The following is a 20403-nucleotide window of genomic DNA, read 5'->3' on the forward strand; positions in this document are numbered from 1 at the left end:
AGTTATTCTCGGTGTCAGGAGAAAACATCAAGCCATCTAGGTTGCAAAGAAATCGTCTACCACAGTAGGTGAAAGTGGAACCATTTGATCCAGCAGATCAAATGTGCATAGATGAGAAGCATTGCCGTCAGCGCTTGTTGCCGCCTTAGCAATGGTCATATCAGATGGTACCTGTGTGCCTGGTGATTCTCATACCTCACCCTCAGTTAGACTTACTGGTGAGATTTCAATGAATGCCGTCATCAGGATCTGTAGCCGTTGGGAGAAACACAATGCATGAGCCGTTACAGGACCTAGCAAGGCGTCGACATCCGATGGCAGGTTTGATGGAAGTGTAAGACAAATGTCTATCACGCATTCCTCTCCGCAAAGCAGGCATCATAGAACAGGTAAGATGCAATCTTGCCAGATTGGTCTGAACGATAGAAACCATGTTGTATTCAGATCTCTTAAACGAGCCAAGCCGAGAATCTGTGTTATCCTCTCACGATACCTCTGGGCACAGACTGTCTGTTCCATGAGGTTCTGGGTATCGCCAGTTACTGGACTTGCCATATTGGAGCAGAAGAAATAAAAATAGTATTCCTGCTACGAGTCCCAAGATGAGAGGCAGGCCGCCGAACACAGAGTGCACGAAATTTGGGAAAATGCGAGGACTGCTTCAAATGGTGCTAACAGTCCCGAAAAAATCATTTTAAATACATGTGCGATGCCACTGGTATCAGACATGTTTAAGATTTGACTTAACATTTCTGCGAAATGTACAGGGCAGTTTGTTGATAATAATGCATGTATCTCTGCAGATGTCCTTGCAACTTGCAGATCATACGTTTCTTTTGATGATGTCAGTGGCACAGATTTTTGCAAAAGAAGAGACTTTAGTCTGCTTAAAGTATCAATTCATATAGAAGAGATATTCAATGAAGGCCATATTGCCGTCCGACTGTCTGATTTGCGAGTTGGATACCAAACTTGCATACAACAAGTGACCATGGACGACACACTAACCAGATAAACTTTTTCTGGCACCATTCCACAGCAGCTGTGATCATTTAACATAACGTAACTGCCATTGGATAGCTGCCTGAAAACGGGTTCTATCAGTGTGGAGGGAGTACCGTGCAGGTGGCATGAAAGGTTATTCGCAGAACCATTGCAGGCTCCATGTAAATTAATACCCTGGCACAGAAGTGTACTACTTAGTGAATTTTTACAATTTTTCCCACTAAGGAATACTTCTTTCCCCTTATTCCAACAACTGTGTGTATATGGTAAAGTCCATGTTGACTTAATGTATTCTTTACCCAACCTTTCATACAGGCCTTCTGGTATATGCTGTAGACAATACTGAAACTGGAAAATCGTCACTGGAATCATGATGGTGCCATGAATTATCCATTCTATTACAGGTTTCTCAGAAACTGTCAATGGTAATCTTTCCAGTTTTTCAATGCTCAGCACCGTATAGTCTGCTCCTCTTTGTGCCAAAGAGATTTGTTTATCTGTAAGGTTAAACCCAGTAAACAATGACGTTGTGTTGATAAGCCTCCATGGCACGTAGCCTGAACGCAGATTTTGCAATGTCCAGCCTAGCTGCATTATAGAACGTAATTGAGACTGGCCATGTTGTAACATTAGCAAGTCCTGTTCCATTATGTCAATTGCAGAGGATACAATGCTGTCCAATGAATATATTCTGGAGGACAGAGTAGTTAACCCATTGTCCACTACAGAGAGAGCTTTCTCCAAGTTAATCTGATCAATTTCTCGCATTCTTTCTGCAGTTTCTAATTGTGTTATTTTCCAAGCCTCGTTGTACGCAGCATATATACCGGTGTTTATGAAACGTTTTTGCTGTGGTTTGTGAGGTCCCAATAAAAAATCTTGCAAATCATTGCTTACTTTAAGTAAAGTCAAGTGTTGTTTAATTTCGGGAAGTGTAGAAGTTTTCAGCCATTCAAGGCATAGTTTCCCTACACTATATGTTGTTACTATCCCTGGATGTTGTCTCTGGGAGTATCTTGGATCTGGCCTGTTAAGAATTAAACCCTGTGTTTTGTTCAGGAATCTGTCTTGACAGTTATTGGTGTCTGTGGGCCAGATTAACCATTTTTTCCAATAAGGACTATTTCTGATCATTTTGAAAACATATTGTACGTCTATCTCCCCTTCTGTAGTTTTGTTATTTTCAGGTATGGGCTTTGGTATAGACGGTTTATTTAAATCTTTTATTTTTGCTATGCCAAGACAAGAGGTTTGTTGCACAGTGTTATTTAAAAACATTATTTGTTCAGGTATAATGAAGGCTCTGAATAAAGCTTCCAGGCCTTGCACCTGCCATTCTTTTGTGCCCCAGTTTTTGTCTCGATGTTGTCTTTCCAGAAGTCGTAACCCAATGTGGACAACTTAGCATAAAAGTTTGCAGAATAAATTTATTTGGTATTAGTCAACATTGTTTTCAATCCTGTCTTATTTACATTTTTGAAATAAAACTTTTCTGGATCTGTAACATTAAACCCTGAGAAGTAAGGAAACATTTCATAAAATGTTTCAGAGCTGCCTTTTTGTGGTGTTGGACAATGTTCCCATTGATTATACATAAAAACATGTATCGGGCTTGCAGATTTGTGCAAATAGTGATGACCAAAATGGTTAAAACAATACATTTGTTCATAGTCTGATGAACCTTCTAAATAGTCATGTTCAGAATATTTCGCAGACATTTCTAAATCTGAGATCATATTATTAATTGTCTCAAAGTCCCACTCATCAGAGAATCTGCTGGGTGTTACAAAGTCATTCACAGAAACCTTGAACTGATGTATAATCCTCAGCAACTCTACCGGGCCATAGATATCATAATCAGTTCTATCCCATACTATACCTCCTGGTATAGGGATGGCTTTGATGTTTACTGATGACAGTTCGCTTTTTCCAACATGTGATGATTTGTGCAGTTTTAGGACCAAGTTGATTTTCTGACTTGTTGTGTCCATTGTACTGTATTTTCCATCTATCATTTGCCCCAGGCTAAAAACCAATATTAGCCAGAGCAGGAGAAAAAATGCACCTAAACCAATCCAAAATTCAGTCCATAGTGAAACCAGATATATTTTTTAAAGTTCATAAAAAAGTTCTGTCGTTTTTTCTTTGAGCGATTTCTTTGTTGTTGTATCTTCAGGTTCACTTGGATCCTCAGAAAAGTTATCAAAGTTGATGAAATATCCAGATGCAGTTCTGTCAATTGTTTGAATGGCATCAGGGTTTGTTGAAATTGCTGGAACTGATTTCTCCTTTGTCATGTTAGTATATCCGGGTGCTACATCATTGTAGACTGGTGTTTCTGGTCGAACAGATATTTGGGTCTCAAGAGGCATGAGTTCCATTGCTTTGTTGCATAGTCCTTCTTTTCTTACTGCAGGATTATCGAAGGTGATAAGTCTTTCAGTTTGAACCTCTTGGATTGTAGCAAGATTTGGCTGTCTGCTACATCTTGGGAGTCCACTTGGCCCACTACTTATTATTGGCTACATGTTGTGGTTTTACCAGGTCGATGGACACAACTCTGTTCTCCTTTTTACCAGCAAGTGGCGGTAGTACTACTGATCTCGTTCCTTGGATTGATAAGACAGGTACTGCTTTTCAGTACGAAGGCCCAAATTCCTTCTTCACCGCTATCTTTTCCATGACTAGATCCCCAATCTTTGGAATCCAGACAGGTCTTGCTGGGACAGGTGGTTTATCTTCAGTGGCTGTTGGCTTTTGTTCTGTGTTACTCAGACTTCATTTTGTTTCATTTAAGTCCTGTAAGACAGCCAAATGATCTTTGACATCAAAGGGTTTCTGTTTTACCACTGAAGTCTGACAATCGAGATCGTCGATTATCATTCTAGTACCAAATAGTAGCTCATAAGGAGTGATTCCCCCCAGAGAATTTCTTGGCAGATGGTTAAGACTACGTTGGACACTTATTAGATGTTTGACCCACCCATCACCCGAACCTAATACCTTTGCTGTTATGGATTGCTTTATGTCATGGTTTTTTCTTTCCACTACAGCATTACCCTCAGGATGGAAGGGACTAGAATACTGCAATGCAACGCCCAGACTAACCATGGCCTCTTTGTAAGCTTGAGAGCTAAACGCAGGACCCTGATCAGAATGTAGCGTGCCTATTGTGTATGTCCTGATAAAGACTCGCAAATCCTTTATAACAGTTCTGGCTTCAGCCGAGCGCTGGGGCCATAACCAAATAAATCTCGTCCTAGTAGTTGTGGGACCGCATCTGTCTGTAGGGACGCCTGCGGGTAGATAGCCTAATGCTGTCTAACAGAGGTGTCTGTATCTGTAGTCAGGTGTCTGGGGCGGTTCATTACTGCGATCTCTGTTGCAGCCTGGGCAATTAATTGCGAAATTGTATACATCAACTCCCAGTCTCTGCCACCAGTACATTTTTTCTAACTCTATTAAAGATTTCAAGATCCCTTGATGTCTCAGACCCTCTCTCATGTGTGCTTTTTGAATCAAAAAAACTCTCCACTTCCTGTTTGGAATTACTCTATCCCCCACTCCAGGGATTTGAGCAAAAGGAACGGAGTTTGCATCAATTATGTATGTATTTCCAAGTGCATAGTTTAGAGGTAACGCTGCTTGATTGCAATCCATTTAGGCTTTTACTGCTAATAGCGTTTCACCATCTATCGATCTTTTTGAGCGTTTAATTGTAGCTACGGAAGCCGCTTGCCCAGCTGACTTCGCGGCTTCATCAGCCAATGTATTCCCTGCAACGTGAACGCCATCACGCTGATGACTCAGTGTATGTATCACGTGAGTCTTTTGTAGTTCTTTCTGCAAAAGAACTGCTTCTTCCCAAAGCAACTTATGCTTGATTGTGCCACCTTTAGCGTCTTTGAATCCGTTTTGAACCCAGTTATGCAGATACTCATTGTAAGATTGGACGCAGTAATACGAATCGCACACTATAAGGGGTCGATTAGGATCGCGGACGGAAACGTGTTCCGTCCGCCGAGGAAGGTGGCAAGATACTCCGGACCTGTCCGCGGAAAAACCGCAATAGCGATTAGGATCAAATTTGATAGAAACGCCGATCGCGGCGGACGGAGCACAACAATCTCCGTCCGCGGCGGTCGAAGTACACCTGCGGCCGCGGCAGACGGACGGAACCAAAAGAACACCGACCGCCGCGTACGCACATGACCAGGAAAACAACAACCTCCCCCGCGATACCTGCGTAGTGTCCGTGTCCGCAATTAAGATAACTCCGCAAGTACCCCGGTAGCCACCGCGATCCACGTCCGCGGCGGTACCAATGCTACGAGAAGCCGTGCACCACAGCGGAAGTCCAACATGAACAACATCCCTACAGTCAAACCAGTGCCATACATTGCGACAGAATTTATCACCAAACACAGGAAAATGAACGACCACCCACCTGACACATCTAAACCAAACACAAGACACAATGACCCACCCCCAAGAACCGCATAAACCACACCTGCCAACACACCCACCTATCACCTGACTGCCAATCAACATTCACACAGGGCCAACACACTATAAATTAACTCCCACCCACTCCAGAAATCCTCTGCATCACAGCATAGCTGCTAGCGATGAGATTATTCGTGTCAAACCCCACTTATTTGGGGCCCTAGTGCAGCAGACCAGCATAGTTAGGAAGAACAGCATGTGGGAACGGATCGTCACCAGGGTCAATGCCTCCGGGACCGTCCCGAGGACGAAGCAGGAAATTCAGAGGCGGTGGCACGACCTCAAGACCCGGGTGAAATCCATCAGAGCCAAGAACTTTCTCCGGGCCAACCACACAGGCGGTGGAACCCCCCCGGAGCCCCTACCGTACACCGAGTAGGAGGAGAAGGTGCTGACCATCCTGCACCCGGAGAGCATTGATGGACTTGATGAGGGAGAAGAGGCTGGTAAGTACCAACCAAGCACCACAAACACAACAACACGTTGTGCCTCACACAACTCTGAAGACACATCTCCCAGACCCCAACCCATGCATGCAGTCCACATACTCACCAACGTCTAAACCACTCCTACAGGCCCCCATGTCCATAGGGAGGGTGGTGGTGGTGGGTGGGGTGTGCTACAGGTCACTAGACCAACTCCCAACAGGCCCCTATGTCCATAGAGAGGGTGGTGGTGGTGGGTGGGGTGTGCTACAGGTCACTAGACCAACTCCCAACAGGCCCCCATGTCCATAGAGAGGGTGGTGGTGGTGGGTGGGGTGTGTGAGGGGACGGAACTACAACTCCCAACAGGCCCCCATGTCCATAGAGAGGGTGGTGGTGGTGGGTGGGTGGGGTGTGTGAGGGGATGGAACTACAACTCCCAACAGGCCCCCATGTCCATAGAGAGGGTGGTGGTGGTGGGTGGGGTGTGCTACAGGTCACTAGACCAACTCCCAACAGGCCCCCATGTCCATAGAGAGGGTGGTGGTGGTGGGTGGGGTGTGCTACAGGTCACTAGACCAACTCCCAACAGGCCACCATGTCCATAGAGAGGGTGGTGGAGGTGGGTGGGGTGTGTGAGGGGACGGAACTACAACTCCCAACAGGCCCCCATGTCCATAGAGAGGGTGGTGGTGGTGGGTGGGTGGGGTGTGTGAGGGGACGGAACTACAACTCCCAACAGGCCCCCATGTCCATAGAGAGGGTGGTGGTGGTGGGTGGGGTGTGCTACAGGTCACTAGACCAACTCCCAACAGGCCCCCATGTCCATAGAGAGGGTGGTGGTGGTGGGTGGGGTGTGCTACAGGTCACTAGACCAACTCCCAACAGGCCCCCATGTCCATAGAGAGGGTGGTGGTGGTGGGTGGGGTGTGCTACAGGTCACTAGACCAACTCCCAACAGGCCCCCATGTCCATAGAGAGGGTGGTGGTGGTGGGTGGGGTGTGCTACAGGTCACTAGACCAACTCCCAACAGGCCCCCATGTCCATAGAGAGGGTGGTGGTGGTGGGTGGGTGTGTGAGGGGACTGAACTACAACTCCCAACAGGCCCCCATGTCCATAGAGAGGGTGGTGGTGGTGGGTGGGGTGTGCTACAGGTCACTAGACCAACTCCCAACAGGCCCCCATGTCCATAGAGAGGGTGGTGGTGGTGGGTGGGTAGGGTGTGTGAGGGGACGGAATACAACTCCCAACAGGCCCCCATGTCCATAGAGAGGGTGGTGGTGGTGGGTGGGGTGTGCTACAGGTCACTAGACCAACTCCCAACAGGCCCCCATGTCCATAGAGAGGGTGGTGGTGGTGGGTGGGTGGGGTGTGTGAGGGGACGGAACTACAACTCCCAACAGGCCCCCATGTCCATAGAGAGGGTGGTGGTGGTGGGTGGGGTGTGCTACAGGTCACTAGACCAACTCCCAACAGGCCCCCATGTCCATAGAAAGGGTGGTGGTGGTGGGTGGGTGGGGTGTGTGAGGGGACGGAACTACAACTCCCAACAGGCCCACATGACCATAGGGAGGGTGGTGGTGGTGGGTGGGGTGTGTGAGGGGACGGAACTACAACTCCCAACAGGCCCCCATGTCCATAGGGAGGGTGGTGGTGGTGGGTGGGGTGTGTGCCAGTGCCGACTGAATGTCAAATATAAATAAATTTACACGTAATGGCCACATGACTCATCCTCACATTTTTGTTTTGCAGGGGATCCTAATCTGACAGCTGCAATAAACACCCGGCCTCCAGCCTCCACACACTCAGAAGTTTCAGGGGACGATTGGCCAGCCACCTCCGGGGCTGAGGATGGTGCCGGCTCAAGCAGGCAGCCAGGGACATCTGGCTCCCAGGTCACACCTGCACCAACAACTACTACGGCCTCTGGCATTACCACAACACCGGCTACTGTGACCTGCACAGCTACCTCCAGCACCACCTCCACCACCACTACTACCACCACTTCTGCCCCTGCCACCCTGCCCAACCCACCGCCCAACGCTGGGCCAGCGCCATCCCAGCCACGCAGGGAGAGTGTGAGGCAAACCACAGATGCAAGGCCAGATCCGGCAGGCAGGAGCACTGCACAAAGAAGGCATGATGAAACAACTACACCCAATGCCGTGCAACAGTGTCTAGAAGCACTAGCCAGGGTGGAGGAAAACTATCTACGTGGCCAGGCACAGGCAGACCGGGCCCACCAGGACTTTGTTGACAACACAGCAATGTTGGGGGCCATCGAGAGGCGGCTTGGCCAACTCGTGGACATTTTTAGCACGTGGACATCCGCCAACACCACCCTCCCCACACCCCCTCAAACAACGCCACCGCCACCACCACCTGCGCCACTGGCGGCGGATGTGGTACCTGATCAGCCAGCGCCCCCAGCTGACTCCGTCCCGACACAAAGACGGAGGGGGCCGTCCGAGGCTGGAAGTGGGTGAGAGCAGTGTCGAAGCTTCTGCCTAAGCATGGGCGAATTTTGCGAATCTCGCGTTCGCGAATTTTGCGGATTTGCGAACTCGCAATCCGCAAAATCCGCGAATTCTAGCGAATTTGCGGATTTTTTTGTGTGTTCGCAAGGATTTCTGCCAGTTCGCGAGGGTTTCGTACCAGTTCGCAATTGCGAACTTACATTTCGGCGCGCAACGGTCGCAAATTATGTTGATTCTACGTCTGGTTCATCATCACAGGTTCCCAGCACCCTCTGTTTCACCACTGCAACCCTCTGTTACATCAATGCCACCCTCTGGTTCATCATTACTGTAGATTATGGGGGGGAAAAGCAAGCACACCAGCCCTGCTTCAACTGAGATGAATTAATTTGGGGTTAGTTTATTAATGTGTCACTGTTTTAAAATTCCAGTCTGGCACCTGCTTCCTTATCTGTAATTTTGCTTTCTGTTGCAGTGCATTTTCTTTCCCCAGGACCTTTGTGGCCTACTTGTAGCTATTCTATGAGCCTGCTGTGAGGGTCAGAGCAGGGTCATACAATTGTTGCAACTAGCAACTGAATTCTGGAGGGGCCCCAGTCAGGAAGCACTACCGGGAATTGTTACTAATGATGAGTTTGAACTCTTGCCCCTGCCGAGTGCTTTCAGTTTTGAAAAACTCGTTTTTCTGCAATTTCGCGGGGTTCGCGGGGCGCGAACACGCGTGAGATCGGATTCGGAAGCCGCAAATTCGTGCGAATATGCAATTTGGTTTTTTTTGCGGCGTGTTAGTTGGCAAGGTTTTGTGCGTTTTTGCGAGCCGCTCGTAGCGCAAGGCGCGAAGTTACCCTCGCGGTCGTTCAAGGGCGCAGCCATCTTGTTTGCCTGACGTATTTCCGTTTCCGGGCGCGAAGTGTAATCTCGCAAAGTCTGCGGCTTGCCAGTACAGTTTCGCGCGTGTTCGCAAGGAAAATCTCGCGCGAACTTACCCGCGCGGTCGTGAACGGGCGGGCCATCTTGTTTCTCATTCATTGCTATGGTTCTGGGCATGGTCTTTGTATCCTCTGTCAATCTCTGCCATCCTTTGCTTGTTTGAAGTTTTTTTTGATCTATTTTACTTATTATCTATCCCTCTATTTTTCTAGCCCTATATTTTTGTGTTTACTGCTACTTTTGGTTAATTTTAAACTACTTTTGTAAACTCTTTTCTTTTCTTCTCTTCCCTATTCTATTTTCTGTTTAATCCTTTCCGCCCAGACCATGGTGAAGGGAGCCGGGAAGCATCCCGAGAAGGGGAAGGGTCCCGCACCCCGTGTCCGGCTCCCGTGCGGATGTTTGAGGGGGGAGGAGGTCGTACCCAGGGAGATCTTTACCCCGGAGGAGGTGGGCCAACTCATTTTTTATGTTCAGCGCCGCCTCCCCAGGACCATCATGGGAGGCGGCAAGATCAGTGCCGGGTACGGGGCCCGGGAGCGCCGGAAGCGGTGGGAGAAGGTGTGCCAGGCCATTTACCACCACTCTCGGGTCTGGCGCACCTACAACCAGGCCACCCACCGCTGGACGGATGTCCTGAACCGTGATCGAGATCTGCTCGACCTCCTTGGCCTTGAGATCCCCGGGCTTGGTGAGTAGTAGTAGCTATGTCTTTACTACTATGTTTTCTCCTGCTGTGTTATTATATTGCAAATTTTTGTTTTTTACCAAGAGCAATAATGCTGCTCATTACATTGTAGGTAAATTATATTTCAAAATCTTCTGTGCATTTCAGGTACACTGCTCTCCTTCTTCTCAGTAGTGTTGCTACCATGCTTATTTGTTTTAGATTTTGTGTTCATTTCATTGGCCTGTGAAATTATGTATGAATGTAGTTGAAAGAGCTGCGTAATGCTACACACTAAGGTTCAGATTTTTAATTACCGGCGCATCCTTGCAAAGTAGCAGGGATGCGCCAGTAATTGTGCGTCACGCCACCATCACCCATGGTGCGCCGTATTTACAATGCGGCGCACCATGGGCCCAAAACATCACCAAAGCGTTACGCATCTGTGCCGTAAAGGCGGCGCATTGCTGGAGTTGCGTCGCAACGATGGTGCAGCTCCATCAATGCTCTGGGGTGCCCTATCTCCCCAATGCTGCGTCAAGCCGTACGTGTGCTTCAAGCAGGCGCAGGATTTGAGTCACGCATTATTGTCCTCAAAGTGACTGATTGAAATCTTGTAGATTTCCCTCAGCCACTTTTAGGATGCGTTCCTAAGCAGGAACGCCCTCCCTTGCGCCAGAACGCCCCCTATTGGCGCAGGGCTTTACAACGTGATGCATCTCCCATATGCGTCACGTTGTTAATATACGCCTCACCATTGCGCCTCTTTTGTGCTGTCGCTGCGTCACAAAAGTCACGCAACAATGGAGCAAAAGAGCTGCAAGGGCCTTCTAAATCAGCCCCTACAGACTTAAGTCCAGTCCTTCCTTTGTACACATGGCGATAAGAAGAAATAGCGGTGGTGGATTAATAGTTTGAGTATTTTAATGACTGGTTAATGTAGTAGGAAACTTTAGTGTTGTCGCTGATCTTCAATCACGATGGACTTTGGCTGTCACTTTGCGTGCTGCGGACTGCTGCCTGCCAATCCTAGGCAAACCTTTTTAGTACTTTGTTTAATGAGTTACATAGGGTAGTTTCCAATTCGACGGTCCGCAAATCAAGCAATACTAAAGTAATGACGTAGTCGACCACATGAGATTGGTCAACAATATATCCCGTGGAGTCGTTCCCTATTTGCTATTTCGCAAAAATATTTTGTTACTTTGTTAGTTCTTTTGAAATGTTTGATTTGGTTGAGAAATATCATCCATGTTTTCTGTTTTTCTTTCTTTCATGTTGTACATCAGCTTCCCGCAGGGGCAAGAGGAGGACACAGGAGGAGGAGGAGGGTGCTGTTGACGATGCAGGCCAGGACCGGGCAGGCGAGGGCTCCTTTGCTGGCCCCAGTAAGTTTTAATTTTAATATAGAGTACTTATTTTTTCCTAGCGTTCCTCATTCGATTTTTTCTAAATCGTCTTTGATCTTCTTGTAGACAGGATCTAAATTCTTATCCTGCCTCGACTATGACTCTGTGTGGTATTACTAGATTATTCTCATTAGTCTGTCTGTGTAGCTAACTAAGATTGCACATTTGGCATTTCCATTGGACACCCATTCTAGTCAGCAATAGCTCTATGCACTGAGTGCAGTCCTCTGGGATTGTCCATAATGTCTTTTCAAGTATTCTAAATGTTTATGCTTTGACCATTGCCAACAATAAAAAGGTGAATGACCACCAAGAAAGAATAAGATACTACTTTACTTTTGGTTTGGATAGGAGGACAACCCATTCTACTACTGTTGCAGGGACAAATCTGCACAAACAGAACTATGGACACTAAATAATGCATCGCTTAGGTTATCAATTATAATAGGTGCTGTAACTGTTAGACTTTCCACATACCTCAGTGATAACAGACTTTGTAGTTGAACCCCCAATTTCCTTACTGACTAGATAGTGTGGCAGAGTCATTTAGCTCCCAAAGTCACCGATGGCAGAGGCACGGACTCATGCTTGCAAAAATTCGAAAACCTTTAGCTCATCCACTCTAGTCTGGAGGACCAAACACCACAGAGTCTAGTTAAGTTTAAAAGCTTTATTAAAAGTAAACACATTTATTAAATTCAAGTTTGTCATAAAAGTGAACGTGTAACTGAAAATGGAAAAGTGCTTAGTGCTGACGATTAATTGGACACATTTCTTGTGGTCGAGCCGAGCTCTCACCTGGTTTGAACTTGATCCTGCTCGTGTTCTTAGAAGTCAAGGTTCTGTCTGTTAGGAGAAAAAGTGGTGCGTGTTAAAAAGTAAAAAGCAAACATTCATCAGTTGTGCCAACAAGTGCAGCAAGACAACAGCCTTCCCTGGAAAAAGGGACATTTTTACTCTAGAGTACACAGTCATAAATTATTAAATTGTATACTGTTTTTTTCACAATTCTTTCTTCCTCCTAGACCAAATTTTATATAGTAGTGAGTGGTGTATTCTAACATTATTAAATGTACTTTGTAGGTGGAACATCTGGAGATGGGGCCAGCGCGGAGGTGGTGGTGGCATTGGACGAGGAGGATAACTCTGGGGAGGAGGCGGTGCAAGTGCCGGACAAGGACATGCCTGTGAGGGTTCACACGGTGGTGGCGGGCAGAGGTAAGCTATACATTCCTTAGTCATTGAGATTGAAGACTGCAGAGTGTGCTTTCTGCACGGGTGTATTATAAAAAAAGCAGGTAGTAGCCTCCTCTAAATGTACTTCGACTTAGCTGTGAAGTTTTTGTCGAGAAGAATCCCAATCAGATCTGAGGTGAACTTGATGGATGGGATGAACGAAAAGCGAAAGAAGGGTGTAAGTAAGTGTGGAAGCACGAGAAATGTAATGATGACTGGCAAAGAAGAATGATATGTGTTTGCTTGGTCCCCGATGTGGCTGGGAAGGTAAGAAAATGGTATGGTGCATGGCTGGGTGAATGATGAAGCAAGGATGGGTGGAAGGGGAACAGCCTGGGTGGGTGAGACAGAAACTGTATGTGTGCAATATACTTTGAATGGATGGATGCCTGGATCATTCATGGTACTATCTGACTCTTAGATAGCATATGTGTATCTAGAGAGAGTAGACGGTCACTGGATGAACTAAGTGTTACTTTGAAGAGCATGTAACACCGCACCCGCACGTCCGTTCCAGTGTAGGAAAGGCAAGGAAAAGAAGTTGTAACGTTGTCCAAATACTACCATGAATAGTAGCAGTAGTTTGTATTGCAACTGCAAGCACAGCATATATCCGGTTATTACGGTGGACACTCCCTACCTCTCTTAATAACTTTAGTTTAGTAGTAGTACGTCATTCATGTGTGGGGGTATCACTGTTCACTCAATAATAAGCAAAGCACCTAAAGTCATCCCATATGTCATCAAATACATCCCATGTGAAGTGATAGATAATCAGATAATTTAGCTTCTTCATTTTCCTTTTCTAATACTCATTTGCACTGTAGGGTGAAAGCTAAATTAATTAAGCAGTAGCCCTTTTAACAGAGTATTCTCAGTGCCACCCGTAATAGAAAAGTAAGAGCTTCACCACCTGCATGTACTGGACCGGTACAGTAACGCAAGTCTGTCTCACTCACCATGGTGTGCGTCTTTTTTTCTCGGGTGCAAGTTCACTGCGCTGGCATTATGCCGGCTTGCATAAGATAACGTACCAATTTTCCTAAACAAGAGAGAAGAAGAAGAATAAGAGTGGTGTACTGTCATAGTCGACTGTAATGGAAGTCCATAGTGCTCGTAGAATTTGTTCCTGAAACTCCCACTAATGTTAGAGCAAGGATGAAGAAGTCGGAGGTTACATAGATACTGTCCTCAATAGTTATGTACTGTGCTTTCAATTTGCTACTTGTACTGTGACAACTTTCTGCTCAATCATTTTGTGTTAATCTTAAGGAGCATTGGTTACAGACTATGTCTTTCTTTTTTCATGTAGTTGCTCCTTCCAAATCCAAGACACCATCAAGGAGGAAGGAGCTGGCTCGAATGGCCCGGCAACAGAGGCTGGATGCCACTGTCGCTGAATATCGGCGGCTGGTGGCCCTGGAGGAGGAGGAGACGCAGTCTGGTACAACAACAACGTCCACTGGGACAGCTGCATCCTCCTCCGTGCGGGCTGCCAGCCAGCGCAGTGCTCCAGCGGTACGGAGCCGGGCTACCAAAGCCAAACGCCACCGCCCAGCAGCAAAGAAAGCAGCTGCCCCTCACAGGATTTGCAAGGCACACCGGCGCCGCTTATCCCTCAGACTGTCCTACCTGGAGCAGGAGGTCCATAACTATAAGAACGTGGTGGAGGGCCTCCGCTTCGAACTTGCCACCCTCCGCAAGGAGCATGATGCCCTGGCTGCTAATTCCAACAGCACCCTGCCATAGTGTCCCTTGCCCCTTTTTTAAAGACTTTTGGGGGGTGGGAATTGGGAGTTGGGATTTTTGGGGACTTTTGAAGGACAATCGTTGGGGTTAGGGAGGGTCTTGCGGGAGATTATTTTGTTAGGGCTATAAAAATATACTTTTTGAAACTTTATCTGACCATACCTATTTTTTACTGCTTTTGAGTCTGGTGGGTGGGGGTTTAACAGTAAGTTTGTTTTCCTGAATAGTCCTAGGACTTTAGTAGTACTACCGTCAATCCAATCTCTCGTCTCTCCTAATACTCCATTATACTACCTCCAACCAAACGCCTATCTTACCTGTAATTTCTGTTTGCAAGTAGGGCTAGGCCCAGGGCTGGCTCCACGGGAAACAGCGAATAAGGTTGGCAATCCTGGGCGGATAAAATTTCCTCATAGCGGTGGTACTAGTGGTGTGACACAGTGGCAGTTGCATGCCTATGAAAAAAAAGAAAATGAAATCTGGTTTGTCCTCCTGAGCAATACAACGGTACAATAGAGAATATAGCAGGTGACAGAAGTACACTAGAACAGTGCCACATTGTAGCCTAACAAATGTTAAAGTATAACTAATTCGGTTGAAGTTCTTTGACATTAGCCATGGGTCTTTGTCAATCAGAGTAAGAATATATCCTCGGATTTCTTCACCAGCCTGTTGCTATCACCTTATCCTCCCCAGCAAGTGTGTGGATTTATTGCTGTAATTTAGTCACACATCAATGAAAACCACACAGCCCGGGGGAAGAGGGTTAGGGTTTGAAAAATGGATGGGTACGGGGGTTTTTGGGAAAGGTTTTGGGAGACAAGAAAAAATAGCACAGCATGGACAAACAATTGTGAACATAAACAAATCTTTGGGTACAAACCTATCCATCAATCTTTGAAAGTGCATGCATTACTGGATGCATGTCAGTGAAAAGTAAGTAGTACTTTCGACAACTGTGGAAGAAAGAATGCGACAGTACAGGGCGTGTGTGGAATTATTGATAACTATATTCAACATAAGGTCTCTGTTTCCAGATACCTGAGAGCCTTGCTGGTCACTATAAATCCATTCACAACACTCAATGGGGTTGGTCTGGAAGGTATAGTAGATAGAAAAGGAGAAATTGCTCTTTTTCTAGGTGTCCCCTCACTCACCAGGGTTGCCCCTTGGTGACATGCTTCATCATTGGGGCCATCCCAGTCCTCTACGGGCTGGGGCGTGCTGCGACTTGCGAATTACGTAGGAGCACTTACAAATGACTATGTGTGGTGCAGATGTGATAGTGGAGTGGACTAAGTGATGTGTTAAGGGATCAATTTAGAAGCAGAGAGAGATCCAAGAAATGCAGTCACAGTCAGAGAAAAAGACAAAGGATACTGTATCTGTATGTTGTTGTAGTTGTCCTGTTGAATTTTGTAAGTAAATTGCCTGCAGAAAAAAAATCCTCTTATTAGCGGCACACCTCCATTGCAGCCGACGCTTCGTCCATCGATGTTGGTCACCAGAAGACACCCTGTAAAAAAAGCACAGCATAGACAAACAATTGAACATAAACAATTCTTTGGGTACAAACCTATCCATCAATCTTTGAAAGTGCATGCACTACTGCATGCATGTCAGTGAAAAGTAAGTAGTACTTTCGACAACTGTGGAAGAAAGAATGCGACAGTACAGGGCGTGTGTGGAATTATTGATAACTATATTCAACATAAGGTCTCTGTAGCCAGATACCTGAGAGCCTTGCTGGTCACTATAAATCCATTCACAACACTCAATGGGGTTGGTCTGGAAGGTATAGTAGATATAAAAGGAGAAATTGCTCTTTTTCTAGGTGTCCCCTCACTCACCAGGGTTGCCCCTTGGTGACATGCTTCATCATTGGGGCCATCCCAGTCCTCTACAGGCTGGGGCGTGCTGCGACTTGCGAATTACATAGGAGCACTTACAAATGACTATGTGTGGTGCAGATGTGATAGTGGAGTGGACTAAGTGGTGTGTTAAGGGATCAATTTAGAAGCAGAGAGAGATCCAAGAAATGCAGTCACAGTCAGAGAAAAAGGCAAGGGATACTGTATCTATGTTGTTGTAGTTGTCCTGTTGAAAGTGGTAAGTAAGTTGCCTGCAGAAAAAAAATCCTCTTATTAGCGGCACTCCTCCATTGCAGCCGACGCTTCGTCCATCGATGTTGGTCACCAGAAGACACCCTGTCCACTGCCTGCCTGATGCTGAATTGTGGCTCGCTAATGTGAAGCCTGACTCCATCCTTTTTTCCCCATTGCAGAGACTGAAACCCGGCCTGTAATTATTCAAAGAAAAACAGGAAGTGATATAATATTACAACACCACTGATAAATAAATATAAGGTATGTAGGCTGTGGAGTGCAAAAAGTCACACTTTGATTTTCCTAGTAGACAGTACAATATTTTTGAAAGTGCGTACTCTGTCTGAGTCACCTTTTGAAGGATAAATAAGTAGGGGCAAATTAATGTAGCGGATCTTTCCCCTCAAGCTAGGTGTACTGTAAACTGTGTTTTAGAACAAAATTAGATCTTCCCAGCAGTGCTCCCACCCAGACTCTTACTAAAGCCAGTCGCAAAAATGTAGAAGACCCCCAATCAAATCTCAAAAAACGAGGCCTAGCAGAAAACTGGTGACAAAACTTACTTTGAAAGTAAAAGTAGGCCGAAGTACCCCTTACTAATTACCCCTTACCCACCGTGGATTGCATTCAAACCACTTGCAAGCAACCAAGCAAAAGTATCCATAGCCAGCATCGCTCCAAGACTCGAAAACCCCCCCACCCAAACACATGCAATAGAAATACTGCTAACCCTAACGAACCCTAAGTTAAGAATAGTGGCAAAGGCTTTCTTTAACTATGCCAAATCCCCCCTTTCCCACCATGGATTTTCTTCAAATGACTTGCAACCAAAATTACACATTCTCACGAGTGCTCTAAGACCCCAGAACTCAGTTGCAAAAATCTAGAACACCCCGAAACACATGCAATCCTGCTGCTAGGGCTAACCCTAACGAACCCTAAGTTACAAAAAGTGCCAAAAGGCTTTTCCGCGAGGATTTTGTCCCAACCACTTTTACCCGGTATTAGACCTTCCCAGGAATGCCCCAAGACCCGCCAACCCACCCGCCAAAAAGCATAACACCCCCAAACAGGCCAAAAGCAAAATCTCATACTTGCAATATTTCTCGGCCTTCGGTCCAAACGCACTGCGTAGCTTGGCCATAAGTCGGGGTTGCCAAGACGGATTTCCTGAAAAGCAAATGCAATCAAGTTTAGAGTGTCCCAGCAGTGCTCCCAGACCCCGAAACTCACCCACAAACAGACGGAACCCCCCCTAAGAGCCCCTCAAATGCAAGCAAGTCATCAAAAACACAAAAAAATTTCCGCCTGGGATTTGGTCCAAACCACTTTTATCCGGTATTAGAGCTTCCCAGCAATGGCCCCAGCGCCGTCAACCCAGGAGAAAACGAGTAGAAGACCCCCAAACAGCCAAAGAGCAAAAGTACAAAAATGGGGACTTTGTCAGTTTTTCCCAAATTTCCCAAATCACTCCGCGCGCGCTCTGCAGCTAGCCCCTAACTCCCCTCTGCCACCATGGATTTGCTTCAAACCTCTTGCAAAGTAAAGTATATATAGCCAGCAGTGCGCCCAGACCCCGAAACCCACCCACAAACACCAGGAAGCCCCCCAAACAGGCCCCCGAAAACGCTACATTGAGCAAAATGTCAGAAATAGCAAAAAAAAATCGGCCTTGATTTTGTCCCAACCACTTCAACCCGGTATTAGACCTTCCCAGGAATGCCCCAAGACCCGCCAACCCACCCGCCAAGAAGCATAACACCCCCAAACAGGCCAAAAGCAAAATCTCATACTTGCAATATTTCTCGGCCTTCGGTCCAAACGCGCTGCGTAGCTAGGCCATAAGTCGGGGTTACCACAACGGATTTCCTGAAAAGCAAATGCAATCAAGATTAGAGTGTCCCAGCAGTGCTCCCAGACCCCGAAACTCACCCACAAACAGACTGAACCCCCCTAAGAGCACCTCAAAGGCAAGCAAGTCATCAAAAACACAAAAAAAATTCCGCCTCGGATTTGGTCCAAAACACTTTTATCCGGTATTAGAGCTTCCCAGAAATGGCCCCAGCGCCGTCAACCAAGGAGAAAACGAGTAGAAGACCCCCAAACAGCCAAAGAGCAAAAGTACAAAAATGGGGACTTGGTCAGTTTTTCCCAAATTTCCCAAATCACTCCGCGCGCGCTCTGCAGCTAGGCCCTAACACCCCTCTGCCACCATGGATTTGCTTCAAACCTCTTGCAAAGTAAAGTATATATAGCCAGCAGTGCGCCCAGACCCCGAAACCCACCCACAAACACCAGGAAGCCCCCCAAACAGGCCCCCGAAAAGGCTACATTGAGCAAAATGTCAGAAATAGCAACAACAAAAAATCGGCCTGGATTTTGTCCCAACCACTTCAACCCGGTATTAGACCTTCCCAGGAATGCCCCAAGACCCGCCAACCCACCCGCCAAGAAGCATAACACCCCCAAACAGGACAAAAGCAAAATCTCATACTTGCAATATTTCTCGGCCTTCGGTCCAAACGCGCTGCGTAGCTAGGCCATAAGTCGGGGTTGCCACCACGGATTTCCTGAAAAGCAAATGCAATCAAGATTAGAGTGTCCCAGCAGTGCTCCCAGACCCCGAAACTCACCCACAAACAGACGGAACCCCCCCTAAGAGCACCTCAAAGGCAAGCAAGTCATCAAAAACACAAAAAAAATTCCGCCTGGGATTTGGTCCAAACCACTTTTATCCGGTATTAGAGCTTCCCAGCAATGGCCCCAGCGCCGTCAACCCAGGAGAAAACGAGTAGAAGACCCCCAAACAGCCAAAGAGCAAAAGTACAAAAATGGGGACTTTGTCAGTTTTTCCCAAATTTCCCAAATCACTCCGCGCGCGCTCTGCAGCTAGCCCCTAACTCCCCTCTGCCACCATGGATTTGCTTCAAACCTCTTGCAAAGTAAAGTATATATAGCCAGCAGTGCGCCCAGACCCCGAAACCCACCCACAAACACCAGGAAGCCCCCCAAACAGGCCCCCAAAAACGCTACATTGAGCAAAATGTCAGAAATAGCAAAAAAAAAATCGGCCTGGATTTTGTCCCAACCACTTCAACCCGGTATTAGACCTTCCCAGGAATGCCCCAAGACCCGCCAACCCACCCGCCAAGAAGCATAACACCCCCAAACAGGCCAAAAGCAAAATCTCATACTTCCAATATTTCTCGGCCTTCGGTCCAAACGCGCTGCGTAGCTAGGCCATAAGTCGGGGTTGCCACCACGGATTTCCTGAAAAGCAAATGCAATCAAGATTAGAGTGTCCCAGCAGTGCTCCCAGACCCCGAAACTCACCCACAAACAGACTGAACCCCCCTAAGAGCACCTCAAAGGCAAGCAAGTCATCAAAAACACAAAAAAAATTCCGCCTCGGATTTGGTCCAAAACACTTTTATCCGGTATTAGAGCTTCCCAGAAATGGCCCCAGCGCCGTCAACCAAGGAGAAAACGAGTAGAAGACCCCCAAACAGCCAAAGAGCAAAAGTACAAAAATGGGGACTTTGTCAGTTTTTCCCAAATTTCCCAAATCACTCGACGCGCGCTCTGTAGCTAGGCCCTAACTCCCCTCTGCCACCATGGATTTGCTTCAAACCTCTTGCAAAGTAAAGTATATATAGCCAGCAGTGTGCCCAGACCCCGAAACCCACCCACAAACACCAGGAAGCCCCCCAAACAGGCCCCCGAAAACGCTACATTGAGCAAAATGTCAGAAATAGCACAAAAAAAATCGGCCTGGATTTTGTCCCAACCACTTCAACCCGGTATTAGACCTTCCCAGGAATGCCCCAAGACCCGCCAACCCACCCGCCAAGAAGCATAACACCCCCAAACAGGCCAAAAGCAAAATCTCATA

This window comes from Lissotriton vulgaris, chromosome 5 (assembly GCF_964263255.1).
Source record: "Lissotriton vulgaris chromosome 5, aLisVul1.2, whole genome shotgun sequence".
NCBI lineage: Eukaryota > Metazoa > Chordata > Amphibia > Caudata > Salamandridae > Lissotriton > Lissotriton vulgaris.